At 43.8% G+C, this 22,673-nt stretch overlaps 1 non-coding gene and 75 pseudogenes across 1 annotated transcript; all 76 read right to left on the bottom strand.

Annotated features, from left to right (window-relative positions):
- Positions 1-571: 571 nt before the first annotated feature.
- On the bottom strand, positions 572-691 carry LOC146727807 (5S ribosomal RNA; annotated as a pseudogene).
- Positions 692-787: 96 nt separating this feature from the next.
- LOC146727808 (5S ribosomal RNA) lies at positions 788-907 on the bottom strand (annotated as a pseudogene).
- A 96-nt stretch (positions 908-1,003) lies between these two features.
- On the bottom strand, positions 1,004-1,123 carry LOC146727809 (5S ribosomal RNA; annotated as a pseudogene).
- Positions 1,124-1,427: 304 nt separating this feature from the next.
- LOC146727810 (5S ribosomal RNA) lies at positions 1,428-1,547 on the bottom strand (annotated as a pseudogene).
- Positions 1,548-2,499: 952 nt separating this feature from the next.
- LOC146727811 (5S ribosomal RNA) lies at positions 2,500-2,619 on the bottom strand (annotated as a pseudogene).
- Positions 2,620-2,715: 96 nt separating this feature from the next.
- LOC146727812 (5S ribosomal RNA) lies at positions 2,716-2,835 on the bottom strand (annotated as a pseudogene).
- Positions 2,836-3,139: 304 nt separating this feature from the next.
- Positions 3,140-3,259, bottom strand: LOC146727813 (5S ribosomal RNA; annotated as a pseudogene).
- A 311-nt stretch (positions 3,260-3,570) lies between these two features.
- On the bottom strand, positions 3,571-3,690 carry LOC146727814 (5S ribosomal RNA; annotated as a pseudogene).
- Positions 3,691-3,785: 95 nt separating this feature from the next.
- Positions 3,786-3,905, bottom strand: LOC146727815 (5S ribosomal RNA; annotated as a pseudogene).
- Positions 3,906-4,001: 96 nt separating this feature from the next.
- On the bottom strand, positions 4,002-4,121 carry LOC146727816 (5S ribosomal RNA; annotated as a pseudogene).
- Positions 4,122-4,926: 805 nt separating this feature from the next.
- Positions 4,927-5,046, bottom strand: LOC146727817 (5S ribosomal RNA; annotated as a pseudogene).
- Positions 5,047-5,142: 96 nt separating this feature from the next.
- On the bottom strand, positions 5,143-5,262 carry LOC146727818 (5S ribosomal RNA; annotated as a pseudogene).
- Positions 5,263-5,358: 96 nt separating this feature from the next.
- LOC146727819 (5S ribosomal RNA) lies at positions 5,359-5,478 on the bottom strand (annotated as a pseudogene).
- A 97-nt stretch (positions 5,479-5,575) lies between these two features.
- LOC146727820 (5S ribosomal RNA) lies at positions 5,576-5,695 on the bottom strand (annotated as a pseudogene).
- Positions 5,696-6,285: 590 nt separating this feature from the next.
- Positions 6,286-6,405, bottom strand: LOC146727821 (5S ribosomal RNA; annotated as a pseudogene).
- A 312-nt stretch (positions 6,406-6,717) lies between these two features.
- Positions 6,718-6,837, bottom strand: LOC146727822 (5S ribosomal RNA; annotated as a pseudogene).
- A 95-nt stretch (positions 6,838-6,932) lies between these two features.
- LOC146727823 (5S ribosomal RNA) lies at positions 6,933-7,052 on the bottom strand (annotated as a pseudogene).
- Positions 7,053-7,148: 96 nt separating this feature from the next.
- Positions 7,149-7,268, bottom strand: LOC146727824 (5S ribosomal RNA; annotated as a pseudogene).
- A 97-nt stretch (positions 7,269-7,365) lies between these two features.
- Positions 7,366-7,485, bottom strand: LOC146727825 (5S ribosomal RNA; annotated as a pseudogene).
- Positions 7,486-7,581: 96 nt separating this feature from the next.
- LOC146727826 (5S ribosomal RNA) lies at positions 7,582-7,701 on the bottom strand (annotated as a pseudogene).
- Positions 7,702-8,221: 520 nt separating this feature from the next.
- Positions 8,222-8,341, bottom strand: LOC146727827 (5S ribosomal RNA; annotated as a pseudogene).
- Positions 8,342-8,656: 315 nt separating this feature from the next.
- LOC146727828 (5S ribosomal RNA) lies at positions 8,657-8,776 on the bottom strand (annotated as a pseudogene).
- Positions 8,777-9,088: 312 nt separating this feature from the next.
- On the bottom strand, positions 9,089-9,208 carry LOC146727829 (5S ribosomal RNA; annotated as a pseudogene).
- A 96-nt stretch (positions 9,209-9,304) lies between these two features.
- LOC146727830 (5S ribosomal RNA) lies at positions 9,305-9,424 on the bottom strand (annotated as a pseudogene).
- A 96-nt stretch (positions 9,425-9,520) lies between these two features.
- Positions 9,521-9,640, bottom strand: LOC146727831 (5S ribosomal RNA; annotated as a pseudogene).
- Positions 9,641-10,159: 519 nt separating this feature from the next.
- On the bottom strand, positions 10,160-10,278 carry LOC146727832 (5S ribosomal RNA; annotated as a pseudogene).
- A 96-nt stretch (positions 10,279-10,374) lies between these two features.
- On the bottom strand, positions 10,375-10,494 carry LOC146727833 (5S ribosomal RNA; annotated as a pseudogene).
- A 311-nt stretch (positions 10,495-10,805) lies between these two features.
- LOC146727834 (5S ribosomal RNA) lies at positions 10,806-10,925 on the bottom strand (annotated as a pseudogene).
- A 95-nt stretch (positions 10,926-11,020) lies between these two features.
- On the bottom strand, positions 11,021-11,140 carry LOC146727835 (5S ribosomal RNA; annotated as a pseudogene).
- A 96-nt stretch (positions 11,141-11,236) lies between these two features.
- LOC146727836 (5S ribosomal RNA) lies at positions 11,237-11,356 on the bottom strand (annotated as a pseudogene).
- Positions 11,357-11,452: 96 nt separating this feature from the next.
- Positions 11,453-11,571, bottom strand: LOC146727837 (5S ribosomal RNA; annotated as a pseudogene).
- Positions 11,572-11,667: 96 nt separating this feature from the next.
- Positions 11,668-11,787, bottom strand: LOC146727838 (5S ribosomal RNA; annotated as a pseudogene).
- Positions 11,788-12,099: 312 nt separating this feature from the next.
- On the bottom strand, positions 12,100-12,219 carry LOC146727839 (5S ribosomal RNA; annotated as a pseudogene).
- A 305-nt stretch (positions 12,220-12,524) lies between these two features.
- On the bottom strand, positions 12,525-12,644 carry LOC146727840 (5S ribosomal RNA; annotated as a pseudogene).
- Positions 12,645-12,857: 213 nt separating this feature from the next.
- Positions 12,858-12,977, bottom strand: LOC146727841 (5S ribosomal RNA; annotated as a pseudogene).
- Positions 12,978-13,073: 96 nt separating this feature from the next.
- Positions 13,074-13,193, bottom strand: LOC146727842 (5S ribosomal RNA; annotated as a pseudogene).
- Positions 13,194-13,280: 87 nt separating this feature from the next.
- Positions 13,281-13,400, bottom strand: LOC146727843 (5S ribosomal RNA; annotated as a pseudogene).
- Positions 13,401-13,497: 97 nt separating this feature from the next.
- LOC146727844 (5S ribosomal RNA) lies at positions 13,498-13,617 on the bottom strand (annotated as a pseudogene).
- A 214-nt stretch (positions 13,618-13,831) lies between these two features.
- On the bottom strand, positions 13,832-13,950 carry LOC146727845 (5S ribosomal RNA; annotated as a pseudogene).
- A 214-nt stretch (positions 13,951-14,164) lies between these two features.
- LOC146727846 (5S ribosomal RNA) lies at positions 14,165-14,284 on the bottom strand (annotated as a pseudogene).
- A 96-nt stretch (positions 14,285-14,380) lies between these two features.
- Positions 14,381-14,500, bottom strand: LOC146727847 (5S ribosomal RNA; annotated as a pseudogene).
- A 97-nt stretch (positions 14,501-14,597) lies between these two features.
- On the bottom strand, positions 14,598-14,717 carry LOC146727848 (5S ribosomal RNA; annotated as a pseudogene).
- A 300-nt stretch (positions 14,718-15,017) lies between these two features.
- On the bottom strand, positions 15,018-15,137 carry LOC146727849 (5S ribosomal RNA; annotated as a pseudogene).
- A 96-nt stretch (positions 15,138-15,233) lies between these two features.
- Positions 15,234-15,353, bottom strand: LOC146727850 (5S ribosomal RNA; annotated as a pseudogene).
- Positions 15,354-15,567: 214 nt separating this feature from the next.
- LOC146727851 (5S ribosomal RNA) lies at positions 15,568-15,686 on the bottom strand (annotated as a pseudogene).
- A 96-nt stretch (positions 15,687-15,782) lies between these two features.
- LOC146727852 (5S ribosomal RNA) lies at positions 15,783-15,902 on the bottom strand (annotated as a pseudogene).
- A 96-nt stretch (positions 15,903-15,998) lies between these two features.
- LOC146727853 (5S ribosomal RNA) lies at positions 15,999-16,118 on the bottom strand (annotated as a pseudogene).
- Positions 16,119-16,214: 96 nt separating this feature from the next.
- LOC146727854 (5S ribosomal RNA) lies at positions 16,215-16,334 on the bottom strand (annotated as a pseudogene).
- Positions 16,335-16,430: 96 nt separating this feature from the next.
- On the bottom strand, positions 16,431-16,550 carry LOC146727855 (5S ribosomal RNA; annotated as a pseudogene).
- A 97-nt stretch (positions 16,551-16,647) lies between these two features.
- Positions 16,648-16,767, bottom strand: LOC146727856 (5S ribosomal RNA; annotated as a pseudogene).
- A 96-nt stretch (positions 16,768-16,863) lies between these two features.
- On the bottom strand, positions 16,864-16,983 carry LOC146727857 (5S ribosomal RNA; annotated as a pseudogene).
- Positions 16,984-17,077: 94 nt separating this feature from the next.
- LOC146727858 (5S ribosomal RNA) lies at positions 17,078-17,197 on the bottom strand (annotated as a pseudogene).
- A 95-nt stretch (positions 17,198-17,292) lies between these two features.
- Positions 17,293-17,412, bottom strand: LOC146727859 (5S ribosomal RNA; annotated as a pseudogene).
- A 96-nt stretch (positions 17,413-17,508) lies between these two features.
- Positions 17,509-17,628, bottom strand: LOC146727860 (5S ribosomal RNA; annotated as a pseudogene).
- A 96-nt stretch (positions 17,629-17,724) lies between these two features.
- On the bottom strand, positions 17,725-17,844 carry LOC146727861 (5S ribosomal RNA; annotated as a pseudogene).
- A 96-nt stretch (positions 17,845-17,940) lies between these two features.
- On the bottom strand, positions 17,941-18,059 carry LOC146727862 (5S ribosomal RNA; annotated as a pseudogene).
- A 96-nt stretch (positions 18,060-18,155) lies between these two features.
- Positions 18,156-18,275, bottom strand: LOC146727863 (5S ribosomal RNA; annotated as a pseudogene).
- Positions 18,276-18,371: 96 nt separating this feature from the next.
- On the bottom strand, positions 18,372-18,491 carry LOC146727864 (5S ribosomal RNA; annotated as a pseudogene).
- A 96-nt stretch (positions 18,492-18,587) lies between these two features.
- LOC146727865 (5S ribosomal RNA) lies at positions 18,588-18,707 on the bottom strand (annotated as a pseudogene).
- A 97-nt stretch (positions 18,708-18,804) lies between these two features.
- LOC146727866 (5S ribosomal RNA) lies at positions 18,805-18,924 on the bottom strand (annotated as a pseudogene).
- Positions 18,925-19,021: 97 nt separating this feature from the next.
- Positions 19,022-19,141, bottom strand: LOC146727867 (5S ribosomal RNA; annotated as a pseudogene).
- A 96-nt stretch (positions 19,142-19,237) lies between these two features.
- LOC146727868 (5S ribosomal RNA) lies at positions 19,238-19,357 on the bottom strand (annotated as a pseudogene).
- A 97-nt stretch (positions 19,358-19,454) lies between these two features.
- LOC146727869 (5S ribosomal RNA) lies at positions 19,455-19,574 on the bottom strand (annotated as a pseudogene).
- Positions 19,575-19,670: 96 nt separating this feature from the next.
- Positions 19,671-19,790, bottom strand: LOC146727870 (5S ribosomal RNA; annotated as a pseudogene).
- Positions 19,791-19,886: 96 nt separating this feature from the next.
- Positions 19,887-20,006, bottom strand: LOC146727871 (5S ribosomal RNA; annotated as a pseudogene).
- Positions 20,007-20,102: 96 nt separating this feature from the next.
- Positions 20,103-20,222, bottom strand: LOC146727872 (5S ribosomal RNA; annotated as a pseudogene).
- A 97-nt stretch (positions 20,223-20,319) lies between these two features.
- LOC146727873 (5S ribosomal RNA) lies at positions 20,320-20,439 on the bottom strand (annotated as a pseudogene).
- A 97-nt stretch (positions 20,440-20,536) lies between these two features.
- Positions 20,537-20,656, bottom strand: LOC146727874 (5S ribosomal RNA; annotated as a pseudogene).
- A 96-nt stretch (positions 20,657-20,752) lies between these two features.
- Positions 20,753-20,872, bottom strand: LOC146727875 (5S ribosomal RNA; annotated as a pseudogene).
- Positions 20,873-20,968: 96 nt separating this feature from the next.
- Positions 20,969-21,088, bottom strand: LOC146727876 (5S ribosomal RNA; annotated as a pseudogene).
- Positions 21,089-21,184: 96 nt separating this feature from the next.
- On the bottom strand, positions 21,185-21,304 carry LOC146727877 (5S ribosomal RNA; annotated as a pseudogene).
- Positions 21,305-21,401: 97 nt separating this feature from the next.
- LOC146727878 (5S ribosomal RNA) lies at positions 21,402-21,521 on the bottom strand (annotated as a pseudogene).
- Positions 21,522-21,617: 96 nt separating this feature from the next.
- Positions 21,618-21,737, bottom strand: LOC146727879 (5S ribosomal RNA; annotated as a pseudogene).
- A 214-nt stretch (positions 21,738-21,951) lies between these two features.
- On the bottom strand, positions 21,952-22,071 carry LOC146727880 (5S ribosomal RNA). Its single transcript, XR_014928644.1, has one exon. It is a non-coding gene; the product is annotated as a 5S ribosomal RNA (ribosomal RNA).
- A 96-nt stretch (positions 22,072-22,167) lies between these two features.
- Positions 22,168-22,287, bottom strand: LOC146727881 (5S ribosomal RNA; annotated as a pseudogene).
- Positions 22,288-22,383: 96 nt separating this feature from the next.
- On the bottom strand, positions 22,384-22,503 carry LOC146727882 (5S ribosomal RNA; annotated as a pseudogene).
- Positions 22,504-22,673: the final 170 nt, after the last annotated feature.

Genomic DNA, 22,673 nt, shown 5'->3' on the forward strand with positions numbered 1-22,673 from the left:
TCAGTGATCGGACGAGAACTGGTGTATTCTGCTATGGTTTTGAAGTAGCCTGAATATTCGTCGGAATTGGATGTAATTTAGTACTTCGGCTAGGCAAAAAATCCCGGGAAAAAGTTAGTATGTATGGTGGAATAAAAATGTTGATGAGCCTAATGCACATGGTATTCCCAGCCGGTCTCCCATGCAAGTACTGACCACGCCCGATGCAGCTTTACTTCAGTGATCGGACTAGAACTGGTGTATTCTGCAATGTTTTGTCAGTAGGCTGAATATTCGTCGGAATTGGATGTAATTTAATACTTCAGCTAGGCAAAAAATCTCGGGAAAAAGTTAGTATGTATGGTGGAATAAAAATGTTGATGAGCCTAATACACATGGTTTTCCAGGCCGGTCTCCCATGCAACCACGCCCGATGCAGCTTAACTTCAGTGATCGGACGAGAACTGGTGTATTCTGCTATGGTTTTGAAGTAGCCTGAATATTCGTCGGAATTGGATGTAATTTAGTACTTCGGCTAGGCAAAAAATCCCGGGAAAAAGTTAGTATGTATGGTGGAATAAAAATGTTGATGAGCCTAATGCACATGGTATTCCCAGCCGGTCTCCCATGCAAGTACTGACCACGCCCGATGCAGCTTTACTTCAGTGATCGGACAAGAACTGGTGTATTCTGCAATGGTTTGGCCGTAGGCTGAATATTCGTCCGAATTGTATGTAATTTAATGCTTCGTCTAGGCAAAAAATCAAGGGAAAAAGTTAGTATGTATGGTGGAATAAAAATGTTCATCAGCCTAACGCACTTGGTATTCCCAGCCGGTCTCCCATGCAAGTACTGACCACGCCCGATGCAGCTTAACTTCAGTGATCGGACGAGAACTGGTGTATTCTGCAATAGTTTGGCCGTAGGCCGAATATTTGTCCGAATTGTATGTAATTTAATGTTTCGTCTAGGTAAAAAATAATGGGAAAAAGTTAGTATGTAATGTGGAATAAAAATGTTGATGAGCGTACTGCAAGTGGTATTCCCAGCCGGACTCCCATGCAAGTACTAACCACGCCCGATGCAGCTAAACTTCAGTGATCGGACGAGAACTGGTGTATTCTGCAATGGTTTGTCAGTAGGCTGAATATTCGTCGGAATTGGATGTAATTTAATACTTCAGCTAGGCAAAAAATCCCGGTAAAAAGTTAGTATGTATGGTGGAATAAAAATGTTGATGAGCCTAATACACATGGTATTCCAGGCCGGTCTCCCATGCAACCACGCCCGATGCAGCTTAACTTCAGTGATCAGACGAGAACTGGTGTATTCTGCAATGTTTGGCAATAGGCTGAATTATCGTCGGAATTGGATGTCATTTAATGCTATGGCTAGACAAATAATCATGGGAAAAAGTTAGTATGCAAAGTGGAATCAAAATGTTGATAAGCCTACTGCACGTGGTATTCCCAGCCGGTCTCCCATGCAAGTACTAACCACGCCCGATGCACCTTAACTTCAGTGATCAGACGAGAACTGGTGTATTCTGCTATGGTTTTGAAGTAGCCTGAATATTCGTCGGAATTGGATGTCATTTAATGCTACGGCTAGGAAAAAATCATGGGAAAAAGTTAGTAAGTATGGTGGAATAAAAATGTTCATCAGCCTACTGCACGTGGTATTCCCAGCCGGTCTCCCATGCAAGTACAATCCATGCCCGATGCAGATTAACTTCAGTGATAGGACGAGAACTGGTGTATTCTGCTATGGTTTTGAAGTAGCCTGAATATTCGTCGGAATTGGATGTAATTTAGTACTTCGGCTAGGCAAAAAATCCCGGGAAAAAGTTAGTATGTATGGTGGAATAAAAATGTTGATGAGCCTAATGCACATGGTATTCCAGGCCGGTCTCCAATGCAACCACGCCCGATGCAGCTTAACTTCAGTGATCGGACGAGAACTGGAGTATTCTGCAATGGTTTGGCAGTAGGCTGAATATTCGTCGGAATTGGATGTCATTTAATGCTACGGCTAGGAAAAAATCATGGGAAAAAGTTAGTAGTAAGTAATGCGGAATAAAAATGTTGATGAGCCTACTGCACGTGATATTCTCAGCCGGTCTCCCATGCAAGTACTAACCACGTCCGGTGAGCTTAACTTCAGTTACCGGTCGAGAACTGGTGTATTCTGCAATGGTTTGTCAGTAGGCTGAAAATTCGTCGGAATTGGATGGCATTTAAAGCTTCAGCTAGGCAAAAAATCCCGGTAAAAAGTTAGTATGTACGGTGGAATAAAAATGCTAATGTGCCTGCTGCACGTAATATTCTCAGCCGGTCTCCCATACAAGTACTAACCACGTCCGGTTAGCATAACTTCAGTGATCAGACGAAAACTGGTGTATTCTGCAATGCTCTGGCAGTAGGATGAAAATTCGACGGAATTGGTTGACATTTAATGCTTCGGCTAGGCAAAAAATTATGGGAAAAAGTTAGTATGTACGGTGAAATAAAAATGTTGATGAGCCTACTGCACGTGGTATTCCCAGCCGGTCTCCCGTGCAAGTACTAACCACGTCCGATGGAGCTTAACTTCAGTGAACGGACGAGAACTGGTGTATTCTGCAATGGTTTAGCAGTAGGCTGAATATTTGTCGGAATTGGATTTCAATTAATACTTCGGCTAGGCAAAAAATCACGGGAAAAAGATAGTATGTGTGGTGGAATAAAAATGTTGATAAGCCTACTGCACGTGGTATTCCCAGCAGGTCTCCCATGCAAGTACTGGCCACGCCCGATGCAGCTTAACTTCAGTGATCAGACGAGAACAGCTGTATTCTGCAATGGTTTGCCAGTAGACTGAATATTCGTCGGAATTGGATGTAATGTAATACTTCGGCTAGGCAAAAAATCCCGGGAAAATGTTAGTATGTATGGTGGAATTAAAATGATGATGAGCCTAATGCACATGGTATTTCAGGCCGGTCTCCCATGCAACCACGCCCGATGCAGCTTAACTGCAGTGACCGGACGAGAACTGGAGTATTCTGCAATGGTTTGGCAGTAGGCTGAATATTCGTCGGAATTGGATGTCATTTAATGCTACGGCCAGGGAAAAATCATGGGAAAAAGTTAGTAAGTAATGCGGAATAAAAATGTTGATGAGCCTACTGCACGTGGTATTCCCAGCCGGTCTCGTGTGCAAGTACTAAACACGCCCGATGCAGCTTAACTTCAGTGATCGAACGAGAACTGGTGTATTCTGCAATGGTTTGGCAGTAGGCTGAATATTCATCGGAATTGGTTGACTTTTAATGCTTCGGCTAGGCAAAAAATTATGGGAAAAAGTTAGTATGTACGATGAAATAAAAATGTTGATGAGCCTATTGCACGTGGTATTCTCAGTCGGTCTCCCATGCAAGTAATAAACACGTCCGGTGAGCTTAACTTCAGTGATCGAACATGAACTTGTGTATTCTGCATTGGTTTGGCAGTAGGCTGAATATTTGTCGGAATTGCATGTAATTTAGTACTTCGGCTAGGCAAAAAATCCCGGGAAAAATTTAGTATGTACGGTGGAATAAAAATGTTGATGAGCCTAATGCACGTGGTATTCCCAGGCGGTCTCCCATGCAAGTACTAAACACGCCCGATGCAGCTTAACTTCAGTGATCGAACATGAACTGGTGTATTCTGCAATGGTTTGGCAGTAGGCTGAATATTCATCGGAATTGGATGTAATTTAATACTTCGGCTAGGCAACAAATCCCGGGAAAAGATGGTATGTACGGAGGAATAAAAATGTTGATAAGCCTACTGCACGTGGTATTCCTAGCCGGTCTCCCATGCAAGTACTCGCCACGCCCAATGCAGCTTAACTTCAGTGATCGGTCGAGAACTGGTGTATTCTGCTATAGTTTGGCAGTAGGCTGAATATTCGTCGGAATCGGACGTAATTTAGTACTTCGGCTAGGCAAAAAATCCCGGGAAAAAGGTAGTATGTTCGGTGGAATAAAAATGTTGGTGAGCCTAATGCACTTGGTATTCCCAGCCGGTCTCCCATGCAAGTACTGACCACGCCCGATGCAGCTTAACTTCAGTGATCGGACGAGAACTGGTGTATTCTGCAATGGTGTTGCAGTAGGCTGAATATTCGTCGGAATTGGATGTCATTTAATGCTACGGCTAGGCAAAAAATCATGGGAAAAAGTTAGTATGTAATGTGGAATAAAAATGTTGATGAGCCTACTGCACGTGATATTCTCAGCCGGTCTCTCAAGCAAGTACTAACCACGTCCGGTAAGCTTAACTTCAGTGATCAGACGAGAACTGGTGAATTATGCAATGGTTTGGCAGTAGGCTGAATATTCGTCAGAATCGGATGTCGTTTAACGCTTTGGCTAGGCAAAAAATCCCGGGAAAAATTTGGTATATACGATAGAATCAAAATGTAATTTACATAATTTATTAATAATGTTTGTACATTTTTTTCACTTTTCACAAACTGCTTACATACTGTATTACTTTTAGTTTTATACTCCCAGCAGGTCTCCCATGCAAGTACTAACCACGCTCGATGCAGCTTAACTTCAGTGATCGAACGAGAACTTGCGTATTCTGCATTGGTTTGGCAGTAGGCTGAATATTTGTCGGAATTGCATGTAATTTAGTACTTCGGCTAGGCAAAAAATCCCGGGAAAAAGTTAGTATGTACGGTGGAATAAAAATGTTGATGAGCCTAATGCACGTGGTATTCCCAGCCAGTCTCCCGTGCAAGTCCTAACCATGCCCGATGCAGATTAACTCCAGTGATCGGACGAGAACTGGTGTATTCTGCATTGGTTTGGCAGTAGGCTGAATATTCGTTGCAATTGGATGTCATTTAATGCTTCGGTTAGGCAACAAATCATGGAAAAAAGTTAGTAAGTATGGTGGAATAAAAATGTTCATCAGCCTACTGCACGTGGTATTCCCAGGCGGTCTCCCATGCAAGTACTAACCACGCCCGATGCAGCTTAACTTCAGTGATCGGACGATAACTGGTGTGTTCTGCAATGGTTTGACTGTAGGCTAAATATTCGTCAGAATTGGATGTCGTTTAACGCTTCGGCTAAGTAAAAAATCCCGGGAAAAAGTTGGTATGTACGGTGGAATCAAAATGTTGATTAGCCTACTGCACGTGGTATTCCCAGCCGGTCTCCCATGCAAGTACTAACCACTCCCAATGCAGCTTAACTTCAGTGATCGGACGAGAACTGGTGTATTCTGCTATGGTTTGACAGTAGGCTGAATATTCGTCGCAATTGGATGTCATTTAATGCTTCGGCTAGGCAACAAATCATGGAAATAAGTTAGTAAGTATGGTGGAATAAAAATGTTCATCAGCCTACTGCACGTGGTATTCCCAGCCGGTCTCCCATGCAGGTACTAACCACGCCCGATGCAGCTTAACTTCAGTGATCGGACGATAACTGGTGTGTTCTGCAATGGTTTGACAGTAGGCTGAATATTCGTCGGAATCGGATGTAATTTAGTACTTCGGCTAGGCAAAATATCCCGGGGAAAAAGGTAGTATGTACGGTGGAATAAAAATGTTGATGAGCCTAACGCACTTGGTATTCCCAGCCGGTCTCCCATGCAAGTACTGACCACGCCCGACGCAGCTTAACTTCAGTGAACGGACGAGAACTGGTGAATTATGCAATGGTTTGGCAGTAGGCTGAATATTCGTCAGAATCGGATGTCGTTTAACGCTTTGGCTAGGCAAAAAATCCCGGGAAAAATTTGGTATATACGATAGAATCAAAATGTAATTTACATAATTTATTAATAATGTTTGTACATTTTTTTCACTTTTCACAAACTGCTTACATACTGTATTACTTTTAGTTTTATACTCCCAGCAGGTCTCCCATGCAAGTACTAACCACGCTCGATGCAGCTTAACTTCAGTGATCGAACGAGAACTTGCGTATTCTGCATTGGTTTGGCAGTAGGCTTAATATTTGTCGGAATTGCATGTAATTTAGTACTTCGGCTAGGCAAAAAATCCCGGGAAAAAGTTAGTATGTACGGTGGAATAAAAATGTTGATGAGCCTAATGCACGTGGTATTCCCAGCCAGTCTCCCGTGCAAGTCCTAACCATGCCCGATGCGGATTAACTCCAGTGATCGGACGAGAACTGGTGTATTCTGCATTGGTTTGGCAGTAGGCTGAATATTCGTCGCAATTGGATGTCATTTAATGCTTCGGTTAGGCAACAAATCATGGAAAAAAGTTAGTAAGTATGGTGGAATAAAAATGTTGATGAGCCTAACGCACTTGGTATTCCCAGCCGGTCTCCCATGCAAGTACTGACCACGCCCGACGCAGCTTAACTTCAGTGAACGGACGAGAACTGGTGTATTCTGCAATGGTTTGGCAGTAGGCTGAATATTTGTCGGAATTGGATTTGAATTAATGCTTCGGCTAGGCAAAAAATCACGGGAAAAAGATAGTATGTATGGTGGAATAAATATGTTGATAAGCCTAATGCACGTGATATTCCCAGCCAGTCTCCCGTGCAAGTCCTAACCATGCCCGATGCGGATTAACTCCAGTGATCGGACGAGAACTGGTGTATTCTGCATTGGTTTGGCAGTAGGCTGAATATTCGTCGCAATTGGATGTCATTTAATGCTTCGGTTAGGCAACAAATCATGGAAAAAAGTTAGTAAGTATGGTGGAATAAAAATGTTCATCAGCCTACTGCACGTGGTATTCCCAGCCGGTCTCCCATGCAAGTACTAACCACGCCCGATGCAGCTTAACTTCAGTGATCGGACGATAACTGGTGTGTTCTGCAATGGTTTGACTGTAGGCTAAATATTCGTCAGAATTGGATGTCGTTTAACGCTTCGGCTAAGTAAAAAATCCCGGGAAAAAGTTGGTATGTACGGTGGAATCAAAAGTTGATTAGCCTACTGCACGTGGTATTCCCAGCCGGTCTCCCATGCAAGTACTAACCACTCCCAATGCAGCTTAACTTCAGTGATCGGACGAGAACTGGTGTATTCTGCTATGGTTTGACAGTAGGCTGAATATTCGTCGCAATTGGATGTCATTTAATGCTTCGGTTAGGCAACAAATCATGGAAATAAGTTAGTAAGTATGGTGGAATAAAAATGTTCATCAGCCTACTGCACGTGGTATTCCCAGCCGGTCTCCCATGCAGGTACTAACCACGCCCGATGCAGCTTAACTTCAGTGATCGGACGATAACTGGTGTGTTCTGCAATGGTTTGACAGTAGGCTGAATATTCGTCGGAATCGGATGTAATTTAGTACTTCGGCTAGGCAAAATATCCCGGGGAAAAAGGTAGTATGTACGGTGGAATAAAAATGTTGATGAGCCTAACGCACTTGGTATTCCCAGCCGGTCTCCCATGCAAGTACTGACCACGCCCGACGCAGCTTAACTTCAGTGAACGGACGAGAACTGGTGTATTCTGCAATGGTTTGGCAGTAGGCTGAATATTTGTCGGAATTGGATTTGAATTAATGCTTCGGCTAGGCAAAAAATCACGGGAAAAAGATAGTATGTATGGTGGAATAAAAATGTTGATAAGCCTACTGCACGTGGTATTCCCAGCTGGTGTCCCATGCAAGTACTAACCACGCCAGATGCAGCTTAACTTCAGTGATCGGACGAGAACAGCTGTATTCTGCAATGGTTTGGCAGTAGGCTGAATATTCGTCGGAATTGGATGTAATTTAATACTTCGGCTAGGCAAACAATCCCGGGAAAAAGTTAGTATGTATGGTGGAATAAAAATGTTGATGACCCTAATGCACATGGTATTCCAGGCCGGTCTCCCATGCAACCACGCCCGATGCAGCTTAACTTCAGTGATCGGACGAGAACTGGAGTATTCTGAAATGGTTTGGCAGTAGGCTGAATATTCGTCGGAATTGGATGTCATTTAATGCTACGGCCAGGAAAAAATCATGGGAAAAATTTAGTAAGTAATGCGGAATAAAAATGGTGATGAGCCTACTGCACGTGGTATTCCCAGCCAGTCTCCCGTGCAAGTCCTAACCATGCCAGATGCGGATTAACTTCAGTTATCGGACGAGAACTGGTGTATTCTGCATTGGTTTGGCAGTAGGCTGAATATTCGTCGCAATTGGATGTCATTTAATGCTTCGGTTAGGCAACAATTCATGGAAAAAATTTAGTAAGTATGGTGGAATAAAAATGTTCATCAGCCTACTGCACGTGGTATTCCCAGCCGGTCTCCCATGCAAGTACTAACCACGCCCGATGCAGCTTAACTTCAGTGATCGGACGATAACTGGTGTGTTCTGCAATGGTTTGACTGTAGGCTAAATATTCGTCAGAATTGGATGTCGTTTAACGCTTCGGCTAAGTACTAAAAAATCCCGGGAAAAAGTTGGTATGTACGGTATGTACGGTGGAATCAAAATGCAGTAGCACATGGTATTCCCAGCCGGTCTCCCATGCAAGTACTAACCACTCCCAATGCAGCTTAACTTCAGTGATCGGACGAGAACTGGTGTATTCTGCTATGGTTTGACAGTTGGCTGAATATTCGTCGCAATTGGATGTCATTTAATGCTTCGGTTAGGCAACAAATCATGGAAATAAGTTAGTAAGTATGGTGGAATTAAAATGTTCATCAGCCTACTGCACGTGGTATTCCCAGCCGGTCTCCCATGCAGGTACTAACCACGCCCGATGCAGCTTAACTTCAGTGATCGGACGATAACTGGTGTGTTCTGCAATGGTTTGACAGTAGGCTGAATATTCGTCGGAATCGGATGTAATTTAGTACTTCGGCTAGGCAAAATATCCCGGGGAAAAAGGTAGTATGTACGGTGGAATAAAAATGTTGATGAGCCTAATGCATGTGGTATTCCCAGTCGGTCTCCCATGCAAGTAATAAACACGTCCGGTGAGCTTAACTTCAGTGATCGAACGAGAACTTGTGTATTCTGCATTGGTTTGGCAGTAGGCTGAATATTTGTCGGAATTGCATGTAATTTAGTACTTCGGCTAGGCAAAAAATCCCGAGAAAAAGTTAGGATGTACGGTGGAATAAAAATGTTGATGAGCCTAATGCACGTGGTATTCCCAGCCGGTCTCCCATGCAAGTACTAAACACGCCCGATGCAGCTTAACTTCAGTGATCGGACGAGAACTGGTGTATTCTGCTATGGTTTGGCAGTATGCTGAATATTCGTCGGAATCGAATGTAATTTAGTACTTCGGCTAGGCAAAAAATACCGGAAAAAAGTTAGTATGTTCGGTGGAATAAAAATGTCGGTGAGCCTAATGCTCTTGGTATTCCCAGCCGGTCTCCCATGCAAGTACTGACCACGCCCGATGCAGCTTAACTTCAGTGATCGGACGAGAACTGGTGTATTCTGCAATGGTTTGGCAGTAGGCTGAATATTTGTCGGAATTGGATTTCAATTAATGCTTCGGCTAGGCAAAAAATCACGGGAAAAAGATAGTATGTATGGTGGAATAAAAATGTTGATAAGCCTACTGCACGTGGTATTCCCAGCTGGTCTCCCATGCAAGTACTAACCACGCCAGATGCAGCTTAACTTCAGTGATCGGACGAGAACAGCTGTATTCTGCAATGGTTTGGCAGTAGGCTGAATATTCGTCGGAATTGGATGTAATTTAATACTTCGGCTAGGCAAACAATCCCGGGAAAAAGTTAGTATGTATGGTGGAATAAAAATGTTGATGACCCTAATGCACATGGTATTCCAGGCCGGTCTCCCATGCAACCACGCCCGATGCAGCTTAACTTCAGTGATCGGACGAGAACTGGAGTATTCTGCAATGGTTTGGCAGTAGGCTGAATATTCGTCGGAATTGGATGTCATTTAATGCTACGGCCAGGAAAAAATCATGGGAAAAATTTAGTAAGTAATGCGGAATAAAAATGGTGATGAGCCTACTGCACGTGATATTCTCAGCCGGTCTCCCATGCAAGTACTAACCACGTCCGGTAAGCTTAACTTCAGTGATCGGTCGATAACTGGTGTATTCTGCAATGGTTTGTCAGTAGGCTGAAAATTCGTCGGAATTGGATGGCATTTAAAGCTTCGGCTAGGCAAACAATCCGGGTAAAAAGTTAGTATGTACGATGGAATAAAAATGCTAATGTGCCTACTGCACGTAATATTCTCAGCCGGTCTCCCATACAAGTACTAACCACGTCCGGTTAGCTTAACTTCAGTGATCGGACGAGAACTTGTGTATTCTGCATTGGTTTGGCAGTAGGCTGAATATTTGTCGGAATTGCATGTAATTTAGTACTTCGGCTTGGCTAAAAATCCCGGGAAAATGTTAGTATGTACGGTGGAATAAAAATGTTGATGAGCCTAATGCATGTGGTATTCCCAGCCGGTCTCCCATGCAAGTACTAAACACGCCCGATGCAGCTTAACTTCAGTGATCAAACGAGAACTGGTGTATTCTGCAATGGTTTGGCAGTAGGCTGAATATTCATCGGAATTGGTTGACATTTAATGCTTCGGCTAGGCAAAAAATTATTGGAAAAAGTTAGTATGTGCGATGAAATAACAATGTTGATGAGCCTATTGCACGTGGTATTCTCAGTCGGTCTCCCATGCAAGTAATAAACACGTCCGGTGAGCTTAACTTCAGTGATCGAACGAGAACTTGTGTATTCTGCATTGGTTTGGCAGTAGGCTGAATATTTGTCGGAATTGCATGTAATTTAGTACTTCGGCTAGGCAAAAAATCCCGAGAAAAAGTTAGGATGTACGGTGGAATAAAAATGTTAATGAGCCTAATGCACGTGGTATTCCCAGCCGGTCTCCCATGCAAGTACTAAACACGCCCGATGCAGCTTAACTTCAGTGATAGAACGAGAACTGGTGTATTCTGCAATGGTTTGGCAGTAGGCTGAATATTCATTGGAATTGGAAGTAATTTAATACTTCGGCTAGGCAACAAATCCCGGGAAAAGATGGTATGTACGGAGGAATAAAAATGTTGATAAGCCTACTGCATGTGGTATTCCTAGCCGGTCTCCCATGCAAGTACTCACCACGCCCAATGCAGCTTAACTTCAGTGATCGGACGAGAACTGGTGTATTCTGCTATGGTTTGGCAGTATGCTGAATATTCGTCGGAATCGAATGTAATTTAGTACTTCGGCTAGGCAAAAAATACCGGAAAAAAGTTAGTATGTTCGGTGGAATAAAAATGTCGGTGAGCCTAATGCTCTTGGTATTCCCAGCCGGTCTCCCATGCAAGTACTGACCACGCCCGATGCAGCTTAACTTCAGTGATCGGACGAGAACTGGTGTATTCTGAAATGGTGTTGCAGTAGGCTGAATATTCGTCGGAATTGGATGTCATTTAATGCTACGGCTAGGCAAAAAATCATGGGAAAAAGTTAGTATGTAATGTGGAATAAAAATGTTGCTGAGCCTACTGCACGTGATATTCTCAGCCGGTCTCCCAAGCAAGTACTAACCACGTCCGCTTAGCTTAACTTCAGTGATCAGACGAAAACTGGTGAATTCTGCAATGGTTTGGCAGTAGGCTGAATATTCGTCAGAATTGGATGTCGTTTAACGCTTTGGCTAGGCAAAAATTCCTGGGGAAAATTTGGTATATACGATAGAATCAAAATGTTGATAAGCCTACTGCACGTGGTACTCCCAGCATGTCTCCCATGCAAGTACTAACCACGCCCGATGCAGCTTAACTTCAGTGATCGAAGGAGAACTTGCGTATTCTGCATTGGTTTGGCAGTAGGCTGAATATTCGTCGGAATCGGATGTAATTTAGTACTTCGGCTAGGCAAAAAATCCCGGGAAAAAGTTAGTATGTACAGTGGAATAAAAATGTTGATGAGCCTAATGCACTTGGTATTCCCAGCCGGTCTCCCAAGCAAGTACTGACCACGCCTGATGCAGCTTAACTTCAGTGATCAGACGAGAACTGGTCTATTCTGCAATGGTTTGGCCGTAGGCCGAATATTCGTTCGAATTGTTTGTAATTTAATGCTTCGTCTAGGCAAAAAATGATGGGAAAAAGTTAGTATGTAATGTGGAATAAAAATGTTAATGAGCCTACTGCAAGTGGTATTCCCAGCTGGTCTCCCATGCAAGTACTAACCACGCCCGATGCAGCTTAACTTCAGTGATCGGACGAGAACAGGTGTATTCTGCAGTGGTTTGGCAGTAGGCTGAATTTTCGTCGGAATTGGATATAATTTAATACTTCGGCTAGGCAAAAAATCCCGGGAAAAAGTTAGTATGTATGGTGGAATAAAAATGTTGATGAGCCTAATGCACATGGTATTCCAGGCCGGTCTCCCATGCAACCACGCCGGATGCAGCTTAACTCCAGTGATCGGACGAGAACTGGTGTACTCTGCAATGGTTTGACAGTAGGCTGAATATTCGTCAGAATTGCATGTCGTTTTACGCTTCGGTAAGGCAAAAAATCCAGGGGAAAAGTTGGTATGTACGGTGGAATAAAAATGTTGATAAGCCTACTGCACATTGTATTCCCAGCCAGTCTCCCATGCAAGTACTAACCACGCCCGATGCAGCTTAACTTCAGTGATCGGACGAGAACTGGTGTATTCTGCAATGGTTTGGCAGTAGGCTGGATATTTGTCGGAATTGGATGTAATTTAATACTTCGGCTAGGCAAAAAATCCCTGGAAAAGTTAGTATGTACGGTGGAATAAAAATGTTGATGAGCCTAATGCACGTGGTATTCCCAGCCGGTCTCCCATGCAAGTACTAACCACGCCCGATGCAGCTTAACTTCAGTGATCGGACGAGAACTGGTGTATTCTGCAATAAAAATGTTCATCAGCCTTCTGCACGTGGTATTCCCAGCCGGTCTCCCATGCAAGTACTAACCACGCCCGATGCAGCTTAATTTCAGTGATCGGACTAGAACTGGTGTATTCTGCATTGGTTTGGCAGTAGGCTGAATATTCGTCGGAATTGGATGTCATTTAATGCTACGGCTAGGCAAAAAATCATAGGAAAAAGTTAGTATGTTATGTGGAATAAAAATGTTGATGAGCCTACTGCACGTGGTATTCCCATCCGGTCTCCCATGCTAGTACTAACCACGCCCGATGCAGCTTAACTTCAGTGATCCAACGAGAACTGGTGTATTCTGCAATGGTTTTGCAGTATTCGTCGGAATTGGATGTCATTTAATGCTACGGCTAGGCAAAAAATCATGGGGAAAAGTTAGTATGTAATGTGGAATAAAAATGTTGATGAGCCTACTGCACGTGGTATTCCCAGCCGGTCTCCCATGCATGTACTAACCACGCCCAATGCAGCTTAACTTCAGTGATCGGACAAGAACTGGTGTGTTCTGCAATGGTTTGACAGTTGGCTGAATATTCGTCAGAATTGCATGTCGTTTAACGCATCGATAAGGCAAAAAAGTCCCGGGAAAAAGTTGGTATGTACTGTGGAATAAAAATTTTGAGAAGCCTACTGCACATGGTATTCCCAGCCGGTCTCGCATGCAAGTACTAACCACGCCCGATGCACCTTAACTTCAGTGATCGGACAAGAACTGGTGTATTCTGCAATGGTTTGGCAGTAGGCTGAATATTCGTCGGAATTGGATGTAATTTAATACTTCGGCTAGGCAAAAAATCCCGGGAAAAAGTTAGTATGTACGGTTGAATAAAAATGTTGATGAGCCTAATGCACGTGGTATTCCCAACCAGTCTCCCATGCAAGTACTAACCACGCCTGATGCAGCTTAACTTCAGTGATCGGACGAGAACTGGTGTATTCTGCAATAAAAATGTTCATCAGCTTACTGCACGTGGTATTCCCAGCTGGTCTCCCATGCAAGTACTAACCACGCCGATGCAGCTTAACTTCAGTGATTGGACGAGAACTGGTGTATTCTGCATTGGTTTGGCAGTAGGCTGAATATTCGTCGGAATTGGATGTCGTTTAATGCTACGGCTAGGCAAAAAATCATAGGAAAAAGTTAGTATGTAATGCGGAATAAAAATGTTGATGAGCCTACTGAACGTGGTATTCCCAGCCGGTCTTGCGTGCAAGAACTAACCACGCCCGATGTGGCTTAACTTCAGTGATCGGACGAGAACTGGTGTATTCTGCAATAAAAATGTTCATCAGCCTACTGCTCGTGGTATTCCCAGCAGGTCTCCCATGCAAGTACTAACCACGCCCGATGCAACTTAACTTCAGTGATCGGACAAGAACTGGTGTATTCTGCAATGGTTTGGCAGTAGGCTGAATATTCGTCGGAATTGGATGTCATTTAATGCTATGGCTAGGCAAAAAATCATAGGAAAAAGTTAGTATGTAATGTGGAATAAAAATGTTGATGAGCCTACTGCAAGTGGCATTCCCAGCCGGTCTCCCATTCAAGTACTTACCACGTCCAATGCAGCTTAACTTCAGTGATCGGACGAGAACTGGTGTGTTCTGCAATGGTTTGGCAGTAGGCTGAATATTCGTCAGACTTGCAGGTCGTTTAACGCTTCGGCTAGGAAAAAAAATCCCGTGAAAATTTCGGTATGTACGGTGGAATAGAAATGTTGATAAGGCTACTGCACATGGTATTCCCAACCGGTCTCCCATGCAAGTACTAACCACGCCCGATGCAGCTTAACTTCAGTGATCGGACGAGAACTGGTGTGTTCTGCAATGGTTTGGCAGTAGGCTGAATATTCGTCAGACTTGCAGGTCGTTTAACGCTTCGGCTAGGCAAAAAATCCCGTGAAAATGTCGGTATGTACGGTGGAATAGAAATGTTGATAAGGCTACTGCACAACCGGTCTCCCATGCAAGTACTAACCACGCCCGATGCAGCTTAACTTCAGTGATCGGACGAGAACTGGTGAATTCTGCAATGGGTTGGCAGCAGGCTGAATATTTGTCGGAATTGGATGTCGTTTATGCTTCGGCTATGCAAAAAATCCCGCGAAAAAGTTAGTATGTACGGTGGAATAAAAATGTTGATGAGCCTACTGCACGTGGTATTCCCAGCCGGTCTCCCATGCATGTACTAACCACGCCCGATGCAACTTAACTACAGTGATCGGACAAGAACTGGTGTGTTCTGCAATGGTTTGACAGTAGGCTGAATATTCGTCAGAATTGCATGTCGTCTATCGCTTCGGCAAGGCAAAAAATCCCGAGAAAAAGTTCGTATATTCGGTGGAATAAAAATGTTAATAAGCCTACTGCACTTGGTAATCCCAGCCGGTCTCCCATGCAAGTACTAACCACGCCCGACGCAGCTTAACTTCAGTGATCGGACGAGAACTGGTGTATTCTGCAATGGTTTGGCAGTAGGCTGGATATTCGTCGGAATTGGATGTAATTTAATACTTCGGCTAGGCAAAACATCCTGGGAAAAAGTTAGTATGTACGGTGGAATAAAAATGTTGATGAGCCTAATGCACGTGGTATTCCCAACCAGTCTCCCATGCAAGTACTAACCACGCCTGATGCAGCTTAACTTCAGTGATCGGACGAGAACTGGTGTATTCTGCAATAAAAATGTTCATCAGCCTACTGCACGTGGTATTCCCAGCCGGTCTCCCATGCAAGTACTAACCACGCCGATGCAGCTTAACTCCAGTGATTGGACGAGAACTGGTGTATTCTGCATTGGTTTGGCAGTAGGCTGAATATTCGTCGGAATTGGATGTCGTTTAATGCTACGGCTAGGCAAAAAATCATAGGAAAAAGTTAGTATGTAATGCGGAATAAAAATGTTGATGAGCCTACTGCACGTGGTATTCCCAGCCGGTCTCCCATGCTAGTACTAACCACGCACGATGCAGCTTAAATTCAGTGATTGGACGAGAACTGGTGTATTCTGCAATGGTTTGACAGTAGAATGAATATTCGTCGGAATTGGATGTAATTTAATACTTCGGCTAGGCAACAAATCCCGAGAAAAAGTTTGTATGTACGGTGGAATAAAAATGTTGATAAGCCTACTGCTCGTGGTATTCCCAGCCGGTCTCCCATGTAAGTACTATCCATGCCCGATGCAGATTAACTTCAGTGATCCGACGAGAACTGGTGTAATCTGCAATGGTTTGGCAGTAGGCTGAATATTCGTCGGAATTGGATGTAATTTAATACTTCGGCTAGGCAAAAAATCATAGGAAAAAGTTAGTATGTATGGTGGAATAAAAATGTTGATGAGCCTACTGCACGTGGTATTCCCATCCGGTCTCCCATGCTAGTACTAACCACGCCTGATGCAGCTTAACTTCAGTGATCCAACGAGAACTGGTGTATTCTGCAATGGTTTTGCAGTAGGCTGAATATTCGTCGGAATTGGATGTCATTTAATGCTACGGCTAGGCAAAAAATCATGGGAAAAAGTTAGTATGTAATGTGGAATAAAAATGTTGATGAGCCTACTGCACGTGGTATTCCCAGCCGGTCTCCCATGCATGTACTAACCACGACCGATGCAGCTTAACTTCAGTGATCGGACAAGAACTGATGTGTTCTGCAATGGTTTGACAGTAGGCCGAATATTCGTCAGAATTGCATGTCGTTTAAGGCATCGGTAAGGCAAAAAAGTCCCGGGAAAAAGTTGGTATGTACGGTGAAATAAAAATTTTGAGAAGCCTACTGCACATGGTATTCCCAGCCGGTCTCCCATGCAAGTACTAACCACGCCCGATGCAGCTTAACTTCAGTGAACCGACGAGAACTGGTGTATTCTGCAATGGTTTTGCAGTAGGCTGAATATTCATCCGAATTGTATGTCATTTAATGCTTCGTCTAGGCAAAAAATCATGGGAAAAAGGTAGTATGTAATGTGGAATAAAAATGTTGATGAGCCTACTGCACGTGGTATGCCCAGCCGGTCTCCCATGCAAGTACTAACCACGCCCGATGCAGCTAAACTTCAGTGATCGGACGAGAACTGATGAATTCTGCAATGGGTTGGCAGTAGGGTGAATATTCGTTGGAATTGGATGTCGTTTATGCTTCGGCTATGCAAAAAATCCCGGGAAAAAGTTAGTATTACGGTGGAATAAAAATGTTGATAAGCCTACTGCACATGGTATTCCCAACCGGTCTCTCATGCAAGTACTAACCAAGCCAGATGCAGCTTAACTTCAGTGATCGGACGAAAACTGGTGTATTCTGCAATGGTTTGGCAGTAGGCTGAATATTCATCCGAATTGTATGTCATTTATGCTTCGTCTAGTCAAAAAATCATGGGAAAAAGGTAGTATGTAATGTGGAATAAAAATGTTGATGAGCCTACTGCACGTGGTATTCCCAGCCAGTCTCCCATGCAAGTACTAACCACGCCCGATGCAGCTTAACTTCAGAGATTGTACGAGAACTGGTGTATTCTGCAATGGTTTGACAGTAGGATGAACATGCGTCAGAATTGCATGTCGTTTAACGCTTCGGTAAGGCAAAAAATCCCGGGAAAAATTTGGTATGTACGGTGGAATAACAATGTTGATAAGCCTACTGCACATTGTATTCCCAGCCGGTCTCCCATACAAGTACTAACCACGCCCGATGCAGCTTAACTTCACTGATCGAACGAGAACTGGTGTATTCTGCAATGGTTTGGCAGTAGGCTGAATATTCGTCGGAATTGGATGTTGTTTAACGCTTCGGTAAGGCAAAAAATCCCGGGAAAAAGTTGGTATGTACGGTGGAATAAAACTGTTGAGAAGCCTACTGCACATGATATTCCCAGCCAGTCTCCCATGCAAGTACTAACCACGCCCGATGCAGCTTAACTTCAGTGATCCGACGAGAACTGGTGTATTCTGCAATGGTTTTGCACTAGGCTGAATATTCGTCGGAATTGGATGTCATTTAATGCTACGGCTAGGCAAAAAATCATGGGTAAAAGTTAGTATGTAATGTGGAATAAAAATGTTGATGAGCCCACTGCACGTGGTATTCCCAGCCGATCTCCCATGCAAGTACTAACCACGCCCGATGCAGCTTAACTTCAGTGATCGGAGAAGAACTGTGTGATCTGCAATGGTTTGACAGTAGGCTGAATATTCGTCAGAATTGCATGTCGTTTTACGCTTCGGCAAGGCAAACAATCCCGGGGAAAAGTTGGTATGTACGGTGGAATAAAAATGTTGATAAGCCTACTGCACATTGTATTCCCATCCAGTCTCCCATGCAAGTACTAACCACGCCCGATGCAGCTTAATTTCAGTGATCGGACTAGAACTGGTGTATTCTGCATTGGTTTGGCAGTAGGCTGAATATTCGTCGGAATTGGATGTCATTTAATGCTACGGCTAGGCAAAAAATCATAGGAAAAAGTTAGTATGTAATGTGGAATAAAAATGTTGATGAGCCTACTGCACGTGGTATTCCCATCCGGTCTCCCATGCTAGTACTAACCACGCCTGATGCAGCTTAACTTCAGTGATCCAACGAGAACTGGTGTATTCTGCAATGGTTTTGCAGTAGGCTGAATATTCGTCGGAATTGGATGTCATTTAATGCTACGGCTAGGCAAAAAATCATGGGAAAAAGTTAGTATGTAATGTGGAATAAAAATGTTGATGAGCCTACTGCACGTGGTATTCCCAGCCGGTCTCCCATGCATGTACTAACCACGCCCGATGCAGCTTAACTTCAGTGATCGGACAAGAACTGATGTGTTCTGCAATGGTTTGACAGTAGGCCGAATATTCGTCAGAATTGCATGTCGTTTAACGCATCGGTAAGGCAAAAAAGTCCCGGGAAAAAGTTGGTATGTACGGTGAAATAAAAATTTTGAGAAGCCTACTGCACATGGTATTCCCAGCCGGTCTCCCATGCAAGTACTAACCACGCCCGATGCAGCTTAACTTCAGTGAACCTACGAGAACTGGTGTATTCTGCAATGGTTTGACAGTAGGCCGAATATTCGTCAGAATTGCATGTCGTTTAACGCATCGGTAAGGCAAAAACGTCCCGGGAAAAAGTTGGTATGTACGGTGGAATAAAAATGTTGATAAGCCTACTGCACATTGTATTCCCAGCCAGTCTCCCATGCAAGTACTAACCACGCCCGATGCAGCTTAACTTCAGTGATCCAACGAGAACTGGTGTATTCTGCAATGGTTTTGCAGTAGGCTGAATATTCGTCGGAATTGGATGTCATTTAATGCTACGGCTAGGCAAAAAATCATGGGAAAAAGTTAGTATGTAATGTGGAATAAAAATTTTGATGAGCCTACTGCACGTGGTATTCCCAGCCGGTCTCCCATGCATGTACTAACCACGCCCGATGCAGCTTAACTTCAGTGATCGGACAAGAACTGATGTGTTCTGCAATGGTTTGACAGTAGGCCGAATATTCGTCAGAATTGCATGTCGTTTAACGCATCGGTAAGGCAAAAAAGTCCCGGGAAAAAGTTGGTATGTACGGTGAAATAAAAATGTTGATGAGCCTACTGCACGTGGTATTCCCAGCCGGTCTCCCATGCAAGTACTAACCACGCCCGATGCAGCTTAACTTCAGAGATCGGACGAGAACTGGTGTTAACTGCAATGGTTTGACAGTAGGATGAATATGCGTCAGAATTGCATGTCGTTTAACGCGTCGGTAAGGCAAAAAATCCCGGGAAAAATTTGGTATGTACGGTGGAATAACAATGTTGATAAGCCTACTGCACATTGTATTCCCAGCCGGTCTCCCATACAAGTACTAACCACGCCCGATGCAGCTTAACTTCACTGATCGAACGAGAACTGGTGTATTCTGCAATGGTTTGGCAGTAGGCTGAATATTCGTCAGAATTGCATGTCGTTTTACGCTTCGGCAAGGCAAAAAATCCCGGGGAAAAGTTGGTATGTACGGTGGAATAAAAATGTTGATAAGCCTACTGCACATTGTATTCCCATCCAGTCTCCCATGCAAGTACTAACCACGCCCGATGCAGCTTAATTTCAGTGATCGGACTAGAACTGGTGTATTCTGCATTGGTTTGGCAGTAGGCTGAATATTCGTCGGAATTGGATGTCATTTAATGCTACGGCTAGGCAAAAAATCATAGGAAAAAGTTAGTATGTAATGTGGAATAAAAATGTTGATGAGCCTACTGCACGTGGTATTCCCATCCGGTCTCCCATGCTAGTACTAACCACGCCTGATGCAGCTTAACTTCAGTGATCGGACAAGAACTGATGTGTTCTGCAATGGTTTGACAGTAGGCCGAATATTCGTCAGAATTGCATGTCGTTTAACGCATCGGTAAGGCAAAAAAGTCCCGGGAAAAAGTTGGTATGTACGGTGAAATAAAAATTTTGAGAAGCCTACTGCACAGGGTATTCCCAGCCGGTCTCCCATGCAAGTACTAACCACGCCCGATGCAGCTTAACTTCAGTGAACCGACGAGAACTGGTGTATTCTGCAATGGTTTTGCAGTAGGCTGAATATTCGTCGGAATTGGATGTCATTTAATGCTACGGCTAGGCAAAAAAATCATGGTTAAAAGTTAGTATGTAATGTGGAATAAAAATGTTGATGAGCCTACTGCACGTGGTATTCCCAGCCGGTCTCCCATGCAAGTACTAACCACGCCCGTTGCAGCTTAACTTCAGAGATCGGACGAGAACTGGTGTATTCTGCAATGGTTTGACAGTAGGATGAATATTCGTCAGAATTGCATGTCGTTTAACGCTTCGGTAAGGCAAAACATCCCGGGAAAAATTTGGTATGTACGGTGGAATAAAAATGTTGATAAGCCTACTGCACATTGTATTCCCAGCCAGTCTCCCATGCAAGTACTAACCACGCCCGATGCAGCTTAATTTCAGTGATCGGACGAGAACTGGTGTATTCTGCATTGGTTTGGCAGTAGGCTGAATATTCGTCGGAATTGGATGTCATTTAATGCTACGGCTAGGCAAAAAATCATAGGAAAAAGTTAGTATGTAATGTGGAATAAAAATGTTGATGAGCCTACTGCACGTGGTATTCCCATCCGGTCTCCCATGCTAGTACAAACCACGCCCGATGCTGCTTAACTTCAGTGATCCAACGAGAACTGGTGTATTCTGCAATGGTTTTGCAGTAGGCTGAATATTCGTCGGAATTGGATGTCATTTAATGCTACGGCTAGGCAAAAAATCATGGGAAAAAGTTAGTATGTAATGTGGAATAAAAATGTTGATGAGCCTACTGCACGTGGTATTCCCAGCCGGTCTCCCATGCATATACTAACCACGCCCGATGCAGCTTAACTTCAGTGATCGGACAAGAACTGATGTGTTCTGCAATGGTTTGACAGTAGGCCGAATATTCGTCAGAATTGCATGTCGTTTAACGCATCGGTAAGGCAAAAAAGTCCCGGGAAAAAGTTGGTATGTACGGTGAAATAAAAATGTTGATAAGCCTACTGCACATTGTATTCCCAGCCGGTCTCCCATACAAGTACTAACCACGCCCGATGCAGCATAACTTCACTGATCGAACGAGAACTGGTGTATTCTGCAATGGTTTGGCAGTAGGCTGGATATTCGTCGGAATTGGATGTAATTTAATACTTCGGATAGGCAAAAAATCCCGGGAAAAAGTTAGTATGTACGGTGGAATAAAAATGTTGATGAGCCTAATGCACGTGGTATTCCCAGCCGGTCTTCCATGCAAGTACTAACCACGCCCGATGCAGCTTAACTTCACTGATCGAACGAGAACTGGTGTATTCTGCAATGGTTTGGCAGTAGGCTGGATATTCGTCGGAATTGGATGTAATTTAATACTTCGGCTAGGCAAAAAATCCCGGGAAAAAGTTAGTATGTACGGTGGAATAAAAATGTTGATGAGCCTAATGCACGTGGTATTCCCAGCCGGTCTTCCATGCAAGTACTAACCACGCCCGATGCAGCTTAACTTCAGTGATCGGACGAGGACTGGTGTATTCTGCAATAAAAATGTTGATCAGCCTACTGCACGTGGTATTCCCAGCCGGTCTCCCACGCAAGTACTAACCACGCCCAATGCAGCTTAACTTCAGTGATCGGACGAGAACTGGTGTATTCTGCATTGGTTTGGCAGTAGGCTGAATATTCGTCGGAATTGGATGTCATTTAATGCTACGGCAAGGCAAAAAATCATAGGAAAAAGTTAGTATGTAATGTGGAATAAAAATGTTGATGAGCCTACTGCACGTGGTATTCCCAGCCGGTCTCCCATGCAAGTACTAACCACGCCCGATGCAGCTTAACGTCAGTGATCCAACGAGAACTGGTGTATTCTGCAATGGTTTTGCAGTAGGCTGAATATTCGTCGGAATTGGATGTCATTTAATACTACGGCTAGGCAAAAAATCAAAGGAAAAAGTTAGTATGTAATGTGGAATAAAAATGTTGATGAGCCTACTGCACGTGGTATTCCAAGCCGGTCTCCCATGCATGTACTAACCACGCCCGATGCAGCTTAACGTCAGTGATCGGAGAAGAACTGGTGTGTTCTGCAATGGTTTGACAGTAGGATGAATATTCGTCAGAATTGCATGTCGTTTAACGCTTCGGTAAGGCAAAAAATCCCGGGAAAAAGTTGGTATGTGCGGTGGAATAAAAATGTTGATAAGCCTACTGCACATTGTATTCCCAGCCGGTCTCCCATGCAAGTACGAACCATGCCCGATGCAGCTTAACTTCAG

This window comes from Saccoglossus kowalevskii, unplaced genomic scaffold (genome assembly GCF_978046115.1).
Source record: "Saccoglossus kowalevskii unplaced genomic scaffold, keSacKowa6.1 SCAFFOLD_24, whole genome shotgun sequence".
Lineage (NCBI taxonomy): Eukaryota > Metazoa > Hemichordata > Enteropneusta > Harrimaniidae > Saccoglossus > Saccoglossus kowalevskii.